This window comes from Vicia villosa, linkage group LG4, assembly GCF_029867415.1.
Source record: "Vicia villosa cultivar HV-30 ecotype Madison, WI linkage group LG4, Vvil1.0, whole genome shotgun sequence".
Classification (NCBI taxonomy): domain Eukaryota; kingdom Viridiplantae; phylum Streptophyta; class Magnoliopsida; order Fabales; family Fabaceae; genus Vicia; species Vicia villosa.
This window is the reverse complement of record NC_081183.1, coordinates 9,708,569-9,727,746: the sequence shown is the minus strand read 5'-3', so window position 1 is coordinate 9,727,746 and position 19,178 is coordinate 9,708,569. Positions and strand designations below refer to the sequence as shown.

The 19,178-nt window shown below is 31.5% G+C and overlaps 2 long non-coding RNA genes across 2 annotated transcripts; both read right to left on the bottom strand.

Annotated features, from left to right (window-relative positions):
• Nucleotides 1-5,063: 5,063 nt before the first annotated feature.
• On the bottom strand, nucleotides 5,064-5,574 carry LOC131598797 (uncharacterized). The gene is made up of 2 exons (XR_009282399.1): nucleotides 5,344-5,574; nucleotides 5,064-5,239 (listed from the first exon to the last, which is right to left on the bottom strand). It is a non-coding gene; the product is annotated as an uncharacterized LOC131598797 (long non-coding RNA).
• An 8,314-nt stretch (nucleotides 5,575-13,888) lies between these two features.
• Nucleotides 13,889-14,338, bottom strand: LOC131598796 (uncharacterized). The gene is made up of 2 exons (XR_009282398.1): nucleotides 14,196-14,338; nucleotides 13,889-14,096 (listed from the first exon to the last, which is right to left on the bottom strand). It is a non-coding gene; the product is annotated as an uncharacterized LOC131598796 (long non-coding RNA).
• Nucleotides 14,339-19,178: the final 4,840 nt, after the last annotated feature.

The window sequence follows — 19,178 nt, the reverse complement described above, 5'->3', positions numbered from 1 at the left end:
TTTTCGTGTGCTATACTACATAAAAGTTACGATGTTTGTTAAACTTGAAAAATTTTAATATTTTGGAAGATTCTCGTTAACCTTTCATACATTGGTATTATGGTCTTTTGGAAGATTTTCGTCTGCTATATTACATTAAAGTCACGAAGTTCGTTAAACTAACAAATTTTAATATTTTTGAAAATTTTCGTGTGCTATACTACATAAAAGTCACGAAGTTCGTTAAACATGCATACATTAGTATTTTGGAAACTTTCTGTTTGCTAAACTACATAAAAGTTACGAAGTTCTTTAAACTTGCAAATTTTAATATTCTGGAAGATATTCATGTGCTATACTACATAAAAGTCACGAAGTTCGTTAAACTTTCAAATTTTAATAATTTGGAAGATTTTTTGTGCTATACTACATAAAAGTCACGAAGTTCTTTAAACTTGGTAACTTTGATATTTTGGAAGATTTTCGTGTGCTATACTACATAAAATTCACGAAGTTCGTTAAACTTGCAAAATTTGGTCTTTTGGAAGATTTTCGTGTGCTATACTACATAAACTACACAAAGTTCGTTAAGCTTGCAAAATTTGGTATTTTGGAAGAATATCGTGTGTTATACTACATAAAAGTCACGAAGTTCGTTAAATTTATAAATATTAATATTTTGGAAGATTTTCGCGTGCTATACCACATAGAAGTCACAAAAATCGTTAAACATGCATACATTAGTATTTAAGAAGATTTTCGTTTGCTATACCTCATAAAAGTTATGAAGTTTGATAAACTTGCCAATTTTGGTCTACTGGAAGATTTTCGTGGGCTATACTCCATAAAAGTCACGAAGTTCGTTAAACTTGGAAATTTTAATATTTTGGAAGATTTTCGTGTGTTATACTACATTAAAGTCACGAAGTTCGTTAAACTTATAAATATTATTATTTTGGAATATTTTCGTGTGCTATACTACACAAAAGTCACGAAGTTTGTAAAACTTATAAATTTTAATATTTTGGGAGATTTTCGTGTGCTAAACTACATAAAAGTCACAAAGTTTGTTAAACTTATAAATTTTAATATTTTGGAAGATTTTCGTGTGCTATACTACGTAAAAGTCACGAAGTTCTTTAAACTTGCATACATTGGTATTTTGAAAGAATTGCGTGTGCTATACTACATAAAAGTCACGAAGTTCATTAAACTCACAAATTTTAATTTTCAGGAGGATTTCCGTGTGCTATACTACATAAAAGTCACAAAGTTCGTTAAACTTGTAAATTTTAATATTTTGGAAGATTTTCGTGTGCTATACTACATAAAAGTCACAAAGTTTGTTAAACATGCAAATTTTAATATTCTGGAATATTTTCGTGTGCTACATAAAAGTCACAAAGTTTGTTAAACTTAAACATTTTGGTCTTCTGGAAGATTGTCTTGTGCTTTACTACATAAAAGTAACGATGTTTGTTAAACTTGCAAATTTTGGTCTTTTGGAAGATTTTCGTGTGCTATTCTGCATAAAAGTCACGAAGTTCGTTAAACTTACAAATTTTAATATTTTGGAAGATATTCATGTGCTATATTACATAAAAGTCACTAAGTTCATTAAACTTGGTTACAGTTGTATTTTGGAAGATTTTCGTGTGCTATACTACATAAAAGTCAAGAAGTTCGTTAAACTTGCAAATTTAAATATTTTGGAATATTTTTGTATGCTATACTACATAAAAGTCATGAAGTTCGTTAAACTTGCAAATTTTAATATTTTGGAAGATTTTCGTGTGCTATACTACAAATAAGTCATGAAGTTTGTTAAACTGATAAATTTTAATATTTTAGTAAATTTTCGTGTGCTATACTACATAAAAGTTACGATGTTCCTTAAACTTGCAAATTTTTATATTTTCGAAGATTTTTGTGTGCTAAATTACATAAAAGTCACTAAGTTCATTAAACTTGGTTACAGTGGTATTTAGGAATATTTTCGTGTGCTATACTATATAAAAGTCACGAAGTTCGTTAAACTTGCAAATTTTAATATTTTGGAATATTTTTGTATGCTATACTACATAAAAGTCACGAAGTTCGTTAAACTTGCAAATTTTAATATTTTGGAAGATTTTCGTGTGCTATACTACAAAAAAGTCATGAAGTTTATTAAACTGATAAGTTTTAATATTTTGGAAGATTTTCGTGTGTTAAACTACATAAAAGTCAAAAAACTAGTTAAACTTATAAATTTTAATATTTTGGAAGATTTTCGTGTGCTAAACAACATAAAAGTCACGAAGTTCGTTAAACTTGTAAATTTTAATATTTTGGAAGATTTTCGTGTGCTATACTACATAAAAGTCACGAATTTCAGTAAACTTGCTAATTTTGTTGTTTTGGAAGATTTTCATTTGATATACTACATAAAAGTCACGAAGTTCATTAACCTTACAAATTTTAATATTTTGGAAGATTTTCTGTGCTATACTACATAAAAGTCATGAAGTTTGTTAAACTTGCAAATTTTAATATTTTGGAAGATTTCCGTGTGCTATATTAATGAAAATCACGAAGTTTGTTAAACTTGGTTACATTGGTATTTTGGAAGATTTTCGTGTGCTATATACTACATAAAATACACGAAGTTCGTTAATCTTTCAAAATATGGTATTTTTGAAGATTTGCGTGTGCTATACTCCATAAAAGTCACGAAGTTCGTTAAACTTGCAAAATTTGGTCTTTTGGAAGATTTTCGTGTGCTATACTAAATAAAAGTCACGAAGTTCATTAAACTTGCAAAATTTGGTCTTTGGGAAGATTTTCGTGAGCTATACTACATAAAATACACGAAGTTCGTTAAACTTACAAAATTTGGAATTTTTGAAGATTTGCATGTGCTATACTACATAAAAGTCACGAAGTTCGTTAAACTTGCAAAATTTGGTCTTTTGGAAGATTTTCGTGTGCTATACTACCTAAAATGCACGAAGTTCGTTAAACTTACAAATTTTAATATTTTGGATGATTTTCAGGTGTTATACTACATTAAAGTCACGAAGTTCGTTAAATTTATTTATAAATTTTAATATTTTGGAAGATTTTCGTGTGCTACACTACATAAAATTCACGAAGTTCGTTAAGCTTGCAAAATTTGGTCTTTAGGAAGACTTTCGTGTGCTATACTACATAAAATACACGAAGTTCGTTAAACTTACAAAATTTGGAATTTTTGAAGATTTGCGTGTGCTATACTACGCATCTTCATATCTTCAAGAGCTCACCCTCTGTTCAACTATCCTGCCGAACACACTCACGTTATCAGTATTGCTCCATTACATTAAATACTCACACAAAAAATTAGATGTTATAACATTGTGTCTGACAATAAAATACAGTTGTGCTGTACAGATTAGTACTACCAGTATATTCCATAAAGTCCATATCCCTTTCTGCAACAGATACTAGTCTACCAACTTATCTCCACCTTAAATGATCAACTGATGACCTCTTTACACTAGATGCACACACAGAGAGGTTGCCACAATCTCAACATAAGGAACTGCCACTTCTTGTACTTTGCTGAGCATAACCTTACCATGTTTATATCAGATCATGGTCTGCCAAGAAAATTTGAAATCCCTCCTGATATGGTGTTTCTCAATGTCACATAATGATTTACACTCTTTCTTACTTGAACTAGACGGATCCTCCTTATCTTCAGCTATGTTGATCAGATCACCAATCTTTTGTCTTCCTTGTCACACTCGCTTAGTGAAGTCTTCATCATGAGAGTAATCATGTATTGCCAGAACATATTACTAACATCAAGATCAGAACCTGCCCATTCTAATCCACATTAAGTCAGAACAGCCACTTCAGACAATAATGTTGCTTCTTCAAACTTCAAGTGCAGAATCCTAGACATTCTTCCAAGATAACACCACATTGTGATGTTGACATCATCCAAGACATAAGTTTGCCAGACACCAAAACTCTAAAACTCTGACTATCCATAGAGATAACATACCTCTATACTTAGAACATAAGAAAGAATTTGTGTTCATGACGCGAAACAAGACTCTATTCTCTACAAAACAACTGTAAAGAATGACCTTAGACTTAACAATGTCTGAACACTACCCTTATACCCTATGCTTGTCACAATTTGACAAACATAACCTAGACTCTAGACTTTACTCATATCCGAAAGAAGAACATGAGAGACTCAAAAAAAAAAAAGATGAAACGAAAAAAGACTCTAGAAACATGAGCAATTTATGCAACATACTTGGATTTTAACACATGTCTTGATCAAGAGATGTTATTTGAACTTCGCCAAATTGGACAACCATTTTCCCCTCGATTTCTAGCTCAATTGAGGTAATATATCATAAATAAAAAGTAAAATAAAATACACTAAATTGTAGTTGTTGGAATTCAAAAGGAGAGTTGATTAATGTTTTTCTCCTTGGTTGCTAACTAAACTGGGATAATAGGTTATTAACAAAGATAAACTAAAAAATAAGAGGTTAACAAGTGGTTGTTGGAATTCGAACGTGTCTCCTTAGTTACCAACTCATTAGAGATAATAGGTCATAAACAAAAATAAAAATAAAAATAAAAGAAAATGTGCTAAAATGCAATTGTTAAGTCATATATAAACAATAAAAAAATGAAAAGTTGTTAAAATATAATTGTTGGAATTCGAAGTCGTGTTTCTCCAAATACTTTTCTCTCGCTTGACAACTTAACCGAGAGAATGTGTAGCATTTTAAAAAAATACTAAAATGTAGCGCATCTTTGGTTTACACTTCGGTTATTAATTCACTAAGGTGAAAATTTTGTCATAGAATACATTATTTGAAGTAGTGCATGTAAGTGTCAGATATCCTTCTTTATTGATTTTTGACTAATAGATTAAACGAAAAATAATTAATGTGTAAGTTTAATTTGTTTAGTTAAGGGACTCAAATAACATATTTTAAAATTATGAAATCAAAATAAACCCAGAATATAAGAATCGAGACAGAAAAATGTATAAAACTTCTAAAATGACACACTTTTGAACTTATGAGGAAAACTGAAAGCGGAACATAAAATAACCTTTGATGTCAACTATATAAGTACAAATATTATGACCGTACAAATCAACACATTTAACATAGAATCCAATACAAACAAAAACCATCAACACACTTTGCTATAAGTTCTTCAACTCGTGGACAATCTTTTACAAATTTGCAGGGAGGGGCGATTTCTGAATTGTTCAGTAGGGAAAAATAAATATTATTAATATTCATAGGTGATAAAATCTTATGTATAACATAATAAGAAATAAAAATGGTGTGATAACTAACATACTTTTACTAGTTTCAACTAGAAATAGAGAAAGAAAGATGAACAAAGAGTAAACAAATATGAGTAATTGAGCCATTCTTGTCTCCTCTGTAATAAATAAATTTTTATTCCTTTATAAGTATAATTTCATGCTTTGTTAACTTCAATTAAATAACTTTTAGCACTAAAGTGTTGCAAAAAGCCAGTGTAAAATTGATATTAATGGTAAATACTTCTAATTAATATGTGTAGTGTATCCCCTTAGCTCCCTCAATTGATCACTTGAGCTAAGTAAAAATATATCTTATATAAATATCTCGATGATCCATAAAGTTCATTATTGTATTTTTTAAAATTTATTTAGCCTTTAGTATCTGATAGGGAAAGAATCATCAAAAGAGAAACAACTATAATAAATTATATAAAATAAATATATAAATAAAGTATGAAGTTTTGATTACATATTTATTTATAAATAAAATGGTTACACTATTACGGAAAAGGGCTACCAAAGCGCTTCTTTTAGGCTACTAAAGCGCTTTAAAGCGCTGCCAAAGCCTGTGCTGCCGTAGGTAACGAAAGCGCTTTTGAAAGCGCTCTGGTAGCCCCCTATAAGAGCTCTTTTTTCAGAAAAGCACTCTGGTAGCCCCCCCTATAAGAGCGCTTTTTCCAGAAAAGCGCTCTGGTAGCCAACCCTATAAGAGCGCTTTTTCCAAAAAACGCGCTCTGGTAGCCCCCCTATCAGAGCGCTTTTTCTGGAAAAAGCGCTCTGGTAGCCCCCTCTATAAGAGCGCTTTTCCAAAAGCGCTTTCGTAGGTTGCGTTTTTTTTATTTTTTATGTTTTTTTTAATCTTAGGCAGCGCTTTAGTAGGTGGCCCTTTAAGAGCGTTTTTTAAAAGCGCTGTCGTTGCTAAATGAGGTATTTTAAAGTGCAACCTGTAATTTTAAGCCTCCCAGTTCGACCTGTAATATTTTCGACCTGTAATATATTTTCAACCTGTAATATTTTCGACCTGTAATATATTTTCGACGATATATTTTCAACCATAGGTAGGACAATATATATATACAAATATAATACCATTATAATATCCAAAATTATATATATACATCATTATAGTTCCTTTCAAACAAACTAAATCATGTAAAGTATGATATATATACAGAAAGTTTCACATGTAACTAACTCATGTCAAACAAACTAAATCAGTAACATCAACAATATTATACTTCAAATATTGGCAACAGTATGAACAAAGTTAGTAACCATCCTAGAGTACTATAATATTATACTTCAAAAGTTTGATCGTTTCCCGGCTTGGTCCTGCAAAGTATGAACAGAACAACACGGTCAATTAAAGGCTCAACAACAACAAAAACAAACATGAACCAACATCCACCAAAGAAACTCAAACACAAAGTCATTATCAAAATAATGTATTCATAAAACTGTTCACACAATAATGTATTCATACCTATATGAATAGTTGCTGAATATAAAATTGACACAAATCCTCTTTGATTTCTTCCAACTTAAGTCTCGTGTAAGAAGTAGCATAGAAGTCGTCAAAGTACTACAGAACAAAAACATAATAGGAATGATTTAGTTAAATGTAATAAATTATAAGAAATTATCTTAAGTTATAAATTCATACCGTGATTGGAATCTCTAATTGATTCGCTTGAATGATTTCTTTCATAAACCTCAAAACATAGTATCCGCAATCTGAACTGTTTCGCTGTATCGGACACTACATAGAAAAACAAATAAGATTTTATAGTTGTCTTGTTTTATCAAGTAGCATAAATATTATAAGCAATATTGTGAAAAATAATGTACCTGCACTTTGATCCAAGTAATGTTGTTTGATTTAGTCTGGGATACCTGTGCGTCTCGTTGACTTCGGAACACTTGTATTGATCTAACAAATATATAAAAGCATATATTTAGATCAATCTCACAAATAATTAAATATATAAGTATACATGAATATTTAGAACGACCCCACTTACGTAACAATCATTGTCTTCATAGCCGGATAATTGGTCCACTCACCATCTACCGAATTCAGAAAATATACCACTTCTCTTATAGGGTTGATAGCAAGCAACAACCAGTGTGCTCTATAAATTAAAACAATAGGTTATATGAAAATTTTGCTACGCAAAAGAAACAAAGATTAGATGAACCAAGAATGAGAAACTAACCCTACTGGTCGGGTATTATACGCCCAAAGAATCAGACTTTCTGTATTGCCGGTGGACATGAATCTATCGACTAAGCAACTTTTAGACCCACACAATGTAAGATTCTTGAAAATGATCAATCTTTCACTCTTCACAAGTAACCCCTATCTAGCAAAGATATTCCTGAAAAATATAAAATAAAAAACTTAATTGAAGAGTATAAAATGACATGGATAGACAAGCATTTTTACATTGTATTTATTGAGCATAAGTAGTGCATTAATGTGAGTATACATAAAAATTAGGTCATACTCCACAGCTTAAAAACCAACAAGTTCATGGTATATTCCAATTAAGTTCAAAAGTGGGCAAAACAAGAATTAACTCATGGTTTTATCATGCTATTAGTATCCGGGCAGCCACAACAACAATAGTAAATCATGGTTTTATTGTTAAGTAAGCTAAACAAAAACACTAATTATTCACGTAACTAATTGAACAAGAAGAGGCTATTGAATCTTATCTTAACACATATTGAAATTATATAAGAATATTATAATAACAATTCAATTTGAATTGAAACTAATTAGACATGACATAATAGACACAATTTCTAACAATTTATAACAACTACTAAGCTATGTCAAGAAGTTTAATAAGTTCTCAAAGATTAGAAAAGTGTTGCTGCCGCGTATGAATTTTACAATTCCTAATCAAAACATTTCATTTATCAAAATTACTAGATTACTTATAACAACCGGAACCTTTTAATGGAGGATGCACATGAAATCATAAGAAGCATACTTTAGATGAAAACATTGAACATTCATAAACCTTAGAACATGTATACAGATTTTCTAAATCAACACACCAGGGGATTAATATATCAGACAGCTAAGTTAGAGATTAATGGGAGGAACCAACTAAAGGCAAATGAGATTACACAGAAAACTGAGATATCAGATACCGAACTTTGATTGACAAATCAAAGGCAAGATTCACCTCAAGAAACTAATACCAGGCAATTACTAATTCAACAAATTCCATAGATAGTTTATCCGATTCAACACCATCTATAAAAAACAGAATTTCCTAATTCAACAAATTCCATAGATAGTTCATGAATTCCATAGATAGTTAAAAACAGAATTTCATAGATAGTTCATGAATTCCATAGATAGTTAAAAATAGAATTTCAACTATAAAAAACATATGAATAAACACTAAAATCATGTTCATATATATATATATATATATAATTTTCCTAAGCAGGAGAGTGTATCAAAGTATTTTCACAACATATCGATTGTCGGCAGCATAACGACATAGTAATCTCTCAGCATCAAACCAGAAATCAAACATATTATACTCTCAGATTATAGTGTCTGATGGATAAAACCAGCATCAAACCAGAATCAAACCACAACATTGTTATTCAATTGAAATGAATAAATATAATTTCAGTGTTATGGAATTTACCAGGAGTTGGAGAATGGCGTTTGTGAGGGGAAGCTTGAAAAGAAGAAGTAGAGACGGCCGGAGTAGCAACAGACGGAGTTGCAGAGACGAGAGAGAGGATCTGAGCGAGGCGGCGACGGCGATAATAGGGTTTAGGTATCTGATGGAAGAACGGCGACGGCGATGGGAGGCTAGGGCTCTGAGTTCGTCGGAGAAGAAAAGGGTATGTTTGTGAAAATAGAGTTCTGAGAGAGACAAAGAACGCGTACAATTTTTGTTATTTTGTTTAAAAAATTTAATTTTAAAAGGGCTACATCAGCGCTTTCAGTAAAGCGCTCTCATACCCCCCTATACCAACGCTTTTGCTAAAGCGCTCTCATACCCCCCAATATAGCAGAACTTTTATACCCCCCCCCCCTTTACCAACGCTTTTACTAAAGCGCTTTCATACCCCACGTATATCAGCGCTTTCCAAAAGCGCTTTCCTACCCCCCTTTTACCAGCGTTTTTTCCTCTTCTTTTTTAATTTTGTTTTTACTGAGCCCTATAGCAGCGCTTTTGCTAAAAGCGCTTTCGTAGGTGTGCTGCTAAAAGCCAAATTTGGCGTAGTGTTAAATATGTTTGACGTCCTTATACATATATTAAATTTCATTTCGAATCTCTCTAAAATTTTCCTTCAAACAATGGTCCTTCCAATTTTTTCTATCCATAAATTTCATCCCTCCCCTTAAAATGGGTTAACGGCTACCTACATGGATGGTCAAAGGTCAAATTTTTTGACACTTTGCAAATACACGTTGGATTATATTTTGTAAATATATAATTATCCAAAAATATTCTCAAAAAACCCTAATTTGTTTCGCACCATCCTTCTCCCGTTCTAGTTATCTCCTTCTCCTTTGTTTTCTTCTTCTTTTTGTTCCAATTGTTTCGTTTTAATATTCTCGTTCATTTTCATCTTCTTTTGCTTTGTGTTATTCGCGTTACTTCTCATGACATCTTCCTCAAGGCGCAAGAAATCAAAATCTTCTCATTTTACAACTTTGAGCAACAGTCCAGGGAGAAGGTGTGCGTGTAATGTTTGTATGATATCGTAACATTAAAAGCATGAACCTAACAAAGGAAAACTTTTCTGGAGATGCCCATTCTGATAAAGTGATAAAACTTGGAATTTAATCATATGGGATGAAGATCTAGCACAAGGAAATGAGGTTTGTGAGTCTATTGATGAGGATTGGAACAAAGATGAGCGTAATTTGAAGGAGATGCAAGCTTTTGAAATATTGAAGGAGTTGTATAAATATCCAATGAAGAAGAGAAAGACATTGCAGATGAAGATGAAGTCTGAGGAATTTTCTGGAAAATTTAAAGTCAATATATCTTGTATTCTCGGTTATGCGCAACTTGTACTTGATATTGAAGTGTAAATGTTGATAATTCTATGTTGTTGAAATATTATTCCGAAGTTGATGTAATGTTGTTTAATTGTTAGCCAAATGTTGTTCAAATGTAATGTAATGTTCTGCAATTGTTTATCAAATGTTGTTCAAATGTTGTTCTTCAAATGACATTTATCTAAGCTAATAAAAGGTCTACAAGCTTTTGTGAGAGCCTTTTTTGTCCCATCAAAACACATACAGCATCTTTTAGATATTGGATGCAACCTGGAGCTAGAATAGTAATGTTTAACTTGAAAGTGTTTCTAGCTTAAGCCCTCCTCTACTCAGCACCATATGACCATAACAAGTTGTATTGTTTGCTAGAATCCCCTTCTGCAATTTTTCTTGCCAACTGCCTTGCCTTAAAAGCTCTACAACCTAGTATTTCAGTTGCATACTTAAGCCCCACTTCTGCTACCACCTCATTAAATTTCATTTTTGTATTATTCTTTAACCCATCAACAATGACATTTGCAACCCATTCTACTTTGCCACTTTTGTGTAAGAATTGTCTTCCATACTTGTGCTAATGAAACAATGTCTAGATCCTAAATGTTGTGATGGTTAAAACTCTACTACACAACACAGTATAGTTACATGTCTTTTTGTTCTTACATACCACCCTATACCTATCAACATCATTTTTTTTCAAGCGTCACTTCTCTTCCAATTAACATATTATGCTCTAGTATAGCTTTCTTAAATTGTTTCAATGAAGAAAATTCCATCCTAACCTTGAAATTAAAATTCTTACAAAGAGCCTCATCTTTTTTGAACCAAATTACACTAGGTATGTTATTACAACTATTATCATCTAACCCGCTATCAAGTACATCGGTCATGTACTCTTCTTCAATGACGTGCTCTTTGCACATCCCATTTGTGATAAATGTGTTATTTGGCAGTTCAGTTGATACGACATAATCTCTAGGTTACCATCAACTCTTTCATTTAAACCTTCATGTACAACTTCATCAATACCTTATTCAAAATCTTTTATGCTCTCCCTCCTCATTATCATCAAAATGCACACCCTTCAAAGATTCATCACAAGATATACCTTAAATTCACTAGAATTCTCAACCTCTTCATCACTATTATTCCCCTTTCCTTTCTCTCTAAGCTTATCCATAAAGGTGACCTCTCTTGTAACTAGTTTTGCCTTTATGTATATCTCAATCTAACAATTATTTTCAAATGCAAACATAGATAACTCCCAAGCATCTCCATCATCCCTAAAAGGTTTCAAATCTTCTTCAAAGTTACCACCATCTTGTACACCATATTTTCACAACACTAGCATCAAACTCAATATCAATCCCTTATATTAATTCACATGCTTCAAAATAGGACCAATAATGTGGATCATGACCATTATACATGCATACACTTCTCCACCCTCATATCTTAAGTTAGGATCTTTTACAAAGCAAGTCTTTGTGTAAAAAATAACCTTAAAGCTACCCATGGCCTGAATAATAATAAACTTATAGTAAAAAAAATCCAAATTAAGTCAAAGGTCAAAATAGGGTCGATTACGGTACAAATATAGTATTCAGTATATGAAGATGATGAGAACATTGTATAGAAACCCAATACAATACAGCATTCATGGGACCACATGTAGCAACCTGCCTAAAAATTAGACTTAGAGAGAGTCGCCACCTATTCTGAAGGGCGAATAGGAAACCCTACGCAGTATAGAGATCAGGGTAAGATACTATATTCAGGTCGAGGGAAGGTGTTAGGCACCCTCAACCCTTTCCTATTGGCTTTGAATCTAAGGTTACAGTTTATGGCTAAAAATTTGAGGTATCATAGACAAGGGCCTCTCCAAAGCCGCTCGATGAAGATATGCGAGGAAGGTGTTTGCAGCAAACTTCATATGACACGGTTTTCCTAAGGTCACCACAGAACATTCAGGGTCAATATCGCTTTCTCTAAAGAAGATGCAATATGAATCAACCCTCACAACGACGATCCCTTATTCATCACCGTCCAACATGACATCTTGGATATCAAGTGCATCTTGATAGATCCAGGTAGTTAAGTTGATGTCTTATTCTGGGATACCTTTTAGAAGTTACAACTCAATCTTGACGACGTATATGGGTTTCTAGCCTCACTTACTGGAGTATTGGGGGAATGGATACATATTATTGGTTATGTGGCTTGGGAAACCACTTGCGGCGAGGGATCTTACACCAAAACCATTAACGTTAGCAACCTCATGATGGACACTCACTACAACAAATAACACTTTTTATGACGAAGCTATCATCTACAACATGCTAACAACCGAGAGGATATGTCTTGGGATCGCAATGTTTTATTTTTTTTTAGTAAGATAAACAACATGTTTTATCGGTATTATAAAAAACTCAGGTAACACGACTATAAGTTAGCGCCTTTTTTATCCACAAAAATTAATAAAATTGTTATCTCATTTTTCTTGAGAAGCGATGTTATATAGCTATAAGGAACCTTGCTTCGAATCCCCGTTTCCACGTTTAAAACTTTTTTCAAGGATTTATCACTTGGCGCCTTTTTTAGAGTGCTTTTTTTGGCATAAATTCCGTGAAGTTGGGTTGAGTAGACATTGTTGATTTCATAATTTTCAACACAGTTACCTATCTCTTAACAATTGATTGTTATAGCAATCAATGATGGATTAATGAAGAAAAGAGAGCCATTCGCATTAGACTAGATGACTTCATCATGACAAGCTGGCACATCGGAGGCATTCATCCAGAACTCTTTAACAAGATTAGTGTATATGGGGCCATAAAGAATGTGAAAGTAATCATTCCACCTTTGTTTGTTAACACCTTTCCTTAATTTAAAATGACTGAAATCATTGATATCTACATACTTTTTATTGATAACGAACAACCGATTTGCATCCATTTTTGAAACAATTAGACTTTGAAACAAGGAAACAAGGCACAGAGAGTTCGTAATGAGATCTTTGAAGATGCAACGACACGTTTAAATACCTTAAAAGCCTTGTTGATAATCCAAAAGAGACGTTACGACTTGAATATAGGTGATAATTAATATTCTAGTGATATGATTCCAATTCATGCGCGCCACGTCGGTGTTCTAACCTTTCTTTTAATTGTATTTTTATTTGTAAATTAAATGTTCTAAACCATCGGTTTTCCAAAAAAAAAAAACCAAGGGAAGATTTAACGTTAAAATTTATTATTTTTTTATTTTTAAATTAAATGTTCCAACCCGTTGGTTTTCCAAAAAAACGAGGTAACATTAAGCGTTAAAATTTATTTTAATTGTATTTTCTATTTGTAAATTAAATGTTCTAACCCGTCGATTTTCCTAAAAAACTATGCAACACTTATCGTTAAAATTGAGGATACTTAATCAAATCCTTGTCATCCATTTCATGACTATCAACGCTTAACATATTACCAATAGTGATCTGCCTAAAACATAAATAACTTACATTATAAAAGCATTCTAAAACATCATGTAATGCTTGAAGCTATTATTTTATTTATGTAAGAGTCTTTAAGATATAAAAGAGCCTTTTACATAAAATTATTTATTTATGTAACCATTTATTTATTCATATCATAATCAAAGGGCAATAATCACAAATACCATCAACACATAATGCAAAATGTCCTCCAACCTCTGGACATTCAGTGACAGATTTGCAAGGATTGCGAGTTGCTACATTAACATAAGAAAAAAAGAATATTATTCAAAGGTGATATAATATTGAGTATACAATAAATTTGAAAGTTTTTAAAATTGTGATAACTAAAACACCTTTGCTTGTTTCAACAAGAAATAGAAAAATAATGATGAGCATTGCATAAACAAATATGAGAACTTGAGCCATATTTTCTTCTTCTTTGCATATAATAGATATAACTTTTTCTTTTTATAAGTAGTAATTTCATTCTTTGTTAATAAATAAATAGTTTTACCATCACAGTGTTGCAAAAAGCCATTTATAATATTGAAATTAATGCTAAATATCTTTAATCAGTATGTGGCGTGTACGATATTTTTGAAAATTAATATTTTACACAATTATAAAATAAAATAAAATATAAATTAATTAATTAATCAGAACATAAAATCATATAAGTAATAATAATATAGTATTTAGTGTTATATTTGCAAATAACCTTTCCTAGGGCAACAGTTTTGGACCGTCTAAGGAAAGGGCAAAGATGCGAGGCTGCCTGAAGGGAGGTATCACCTCGCCCCTATGTTTTCTTCACCTCTAAGGAAAAGAAACGCGGGGTAAGACGTGTCTTGGGTAAAGAGAAAGTCAAATTTTTTATTGACCCACTTTTCTCTTTGGAACAAGGATTCAACTATCCACTTCTTACCTAGGTGGGCGACGACCTTTCTTAATAAAACCATAGGAATCAGGATTTAATATAAATAAAATATCCCTGAAAGGGACAAGGTGTAACTCCCCGAATAATTTGATTAATTATTTAATTAATTATTTTCTAATTAATAGATGAATTTTGAAGTGAATGTAAATTATTGGGGTTTAAGTTATTTTGTTGGAATTAATTAATTAGTGATGGAGATATAACGAAGCGATTAATTAACTGGACTTGTTCGGTGGTTGGTAGTAGAAATGTGGGGGTGTAAGTTAAGCCCAATTGAAATTTGGAGTTAAGCCAAAAAGAGATATTAAGTTGTGAAAGGTTTGATTAAATTAAGAGAATTTGGTTAATGAAAGTGGTGTTGAGAAATTAGAAAAAAGTTGGAGAACTTGAATTTGCAGAGGAGAGGAAAAGAGGTTGCCATGAAGAGAAAAAAATGGAAGAAGAGGCAAATGGTTGGAAGGTATGGCGAAGCTAGGATTTGATCGGAGAATTATAGAGCGGCCTCCAATCCAAGGTAAGGGTGGGGTTCTAAATCTATAACAGGGAATATGATTAATGATGTGTGGGGTTTTAGGTTGTTAAAATTTATATTGCGATTGGTATTATTGTTGTCTGTGTTAGTGTTGTTATTGAAGGTGTTATTGCTGCTATTGTGATGTTCTTTTTGGAAATCGATAAGGAATTGATTATGTTATGTTGCATTCATTGAGTTACTGTTGAGTTATTGTTGCTATTGCGATTTGTCGTTGAATTGCGGTTGAATTATTTGTGTTGATTTATTGAGTTACTGTTGAGTTATTGTTGTTATTGTATTGTGTTGTTGTTGTGATGATGCTATGACCGAGATGAAAGAGTTTATAATAATAAACCTGCGACTATGTGATGTTGATAACTTACCTCTATTTATTGGTAAAAACAGTGATATAGGCGTATGCCTCGCGACAAGTTTTTGTTGTTTTTGAGTATGTCATGTTGCATTCATTGAGTCACATACATTTGCATATTTTGTGACGGCCTGGATTGGCAAACTGTGATGAAGGCTTATGTCTTATAACCAAAGTCATAGATTATTAACAAAGATAAAATAAAAAATAAAAGATGTTAACAAGTGGTTGTTGTAATTCGAATGTGTCTCCTTAGTTGTCAACTCAACAGAGATAATAGGTCATAATCAAAAATAAAAATAAAATAAAATATGCTAAAACACAGTTGTTAAGATTCAAAGGCGTGTCCTCTAAATACTTTTTTTCTCGGTTGGCAGCTCAACCTAGGTAATAGGTCATAAACAATAATATATAAAAAATTAAAAGTAGTTAAATATAATTGTTGGAATTCAAAGTCATGTCTCTTTAAATACTTTACCTCTCGCTTGACAACTCAATCGAGGGGATATGTAGTTTTTTTTAAATGTGTCAGGTCTTTGATTTACACTTCAGTTGTTAGTTGACTAAGGTGAAAAAGATTTTTCATAGAGTCTATTATTTGTAGTAGTGCACGTCAGTGTCAGATATCTTTATTGATTGATTTTGACTAGTAGAATAAACAAAAATAATTAACGTGTAGGTTTAATTTGTTTAATTTTTTTCTTACAAAGTTTAAATTTTTTAGTTAAGAGACTCAAATAATATATAAAATTATGAAATCAAAATAAATCCGACTATAAGAACCAAGACAGAAAAATGTATTAAACTTTTAAACTGACACACTTTTGAACTAATGAGGGAAACTAAAAGCTGAACATAAAATAACCTTTGAAGTAAATTATAAAAGTACAAATATTATGACCGTACAAATCAACACATTTAACATAGAATCCAATACACACAAAAACCATCAACACACTTTGATATAAGTTCTTCAGCTCGTGGACAATCATTTACAAATTTACAAAGAAATCTAAAAAATTCCTATTTTATTCTTATGGTGGACTTTGAAAAAGCGTATGATTCCGTTAATTAGAGATTTCTCAACTACATGTTTATCATATTTGATTTTGATGAGTAGTTAATGAGATGGATTAGAGCTTTTTTGTTTCCTGGTAACATTTGAGGTGTTAGTTAACGGGTGTCCAACTCAAGTGACAAGCATTCTCAGGGTCTTGAAGAAAGGGGATCCACTAGCTCATTTCCATTTTTTGCTTATGACTGAGGGGCTTAGTTACTAGGGAGAAGGATATTGGTATTTAAATTTACTATGGGTTTAAGGTGGGATCATTTAATTTAATGGTATTTCAAATTTAGTATTCATATGATATTTTCCTAGTGGCAAATCCTACGCTTAAAAATATTTGGGTATTAAGGTGATTTATAAAGAGTATGAGCTTGTGGCTTTAGGTTAATTTCTCTAAGAGCAACCTCACATGGGTTAATATGGACCTTGTCTCTCTTACTTCTGAATGAGATTTTCTTTACTGTGAGATAGAAACCCTTTCTTTTAAGTATCTTAGTCTGTTAGTTAGGGATAATGCTAAGTTGGAATCCACTTGGGAACATTTAGTCAAGTTAATGTCCGTGAGGATTCATTCTTAGAAGCACATATATGTTAGTTTGGGAGGTAGGGTTGTTCCCTAATCTGTTATTAAATTGTTAAATAATATGCTAGTCCCTAATTTGTTATTCTTAAAGACATAAATAATATGTTAGTTTCTGTACGTTAGTGTGTTTTTGTTTTAGTCCCTAATCTGGATTTTTTTAAATAGTCCCTGAATGTTAATTTTTTATTTTTATTTTAGTCCTTAAATTCAAAATTCGCAGGAAAATCCACAAGTACCTATAAATTTTTCTGCGGATTTTAAATCTATTGGTTTTCTGCAGATTTTCCTTCAAATTTTCATATGAATTTTAACTTGAAAGACTAAAACCAACAAAAAAAAATTAACATTGAGGGACTATTTTCCAAAAAATCCAAGTTAGGGACTAAAAACAAAAACACGCTAATTTATAGGAAACAACATACTATTTAAGCCTATTAAAAATTAATATTAGTAGTTTTTTTTTACAAATTAATATTGGTAGGTTAAACATTAACACTAATTAAGATTTGAATTCTAACTCTTTCGGTGATTTAATAGTAGTTATGTCTGTAAAAAAACGTTATTTTATACTTTCAATTGTTATTTTTTTATTAATAGGCACCTAATTACCTTTTCATTTGTTCAACAGTTTAGTTTATTAAAGTAAAAATACTACCACAATAGAAATAAAATTATATGCTTGAAAAAAGTTGAATTATTTTTAAAAATTTGGATCCGGCCAATATTCACAAACACCGTCAATGCAATTGGTTTGTAATATTCTCTTTTTTGTCGGATTTATTCCGCTCTTGTGTATCAAGGTTGGAGAACCCTTAGTTCTCCCATTAATATATTTCTTGCTTACACAAAAAAAATCAATGCACTTTACAACATGTTCTCTAACCTCTGGACAATCATGGACAGTTTTGCAGGGATTGGCCGTTGCTACATTGTCAAATAAGAAGAAAAAAATTATTTAAAGGTGATAAAATATTGAATATACAATAAATTAGAAAATTTTTAAAAAGTGTGATAACTAAAATACCTTTACTTGTTTCAACAAGAAATAGAAAAATAATAATGAGCAATACATAAAAAAATATGATAATTTGAACCATATTTTTTTCTTCTTTGCATATAATAAATATAACTTTTTTCTTTTTATAAATAGTAATTTTATTCTTTGTTAACAAATAAATAGTTTTTACCACTACGATGTTACAAAAAGTCATTTATAATATTAAAATTAATGTTAAATATCTCTAATTAGTATGTGGCATGTACGATATTTTTGAAAATTAATATATAGCACAATTATAAAATTAAATAAAATATAAATTAATTAATAAGAACATAAATTCAAATAAGTAATAATAATATAATATGTAGTGTCATATTAGCAAATAACCTTGCCCACAACAAAAGTTTGAAACCGCCTTTAGAGAGGGCAACAATGTGAGGCTGCCTGAAGGGAGGTATCGCCTCGCCCCTATGTTTTCCTCGCCTAAATGGGAAAGAAATGCGAGATAAGACGTGTCTTGGATAAAGAGAAAGTCGTAGTCGTTACTTAGCCACATTTCTTTTAGGAATAAAGATTCAACTATCCATCTCCTGACTAGGTGGACGACGACCTTTCCTAATAAAACCCTAGGAATCAAGAACAAATATAAATAAAATATCCCTCAAAGGGACAAAGGGGCTCTCTCAAGTAAAATTCCATCAATACCACCCAATAATAGTTAGAGAGCACTTTGCTTCTAGTAGTGCTAACATTGTCAATCTAATCGCCTGTCTGCAACCTAGTAGTGTCGGCTGCCAATAAGACCTCTCACCTCACGTGAGTTGGTCCCTTAATTTGCCTAAAAAACCACCGTATAGGGCTACTTG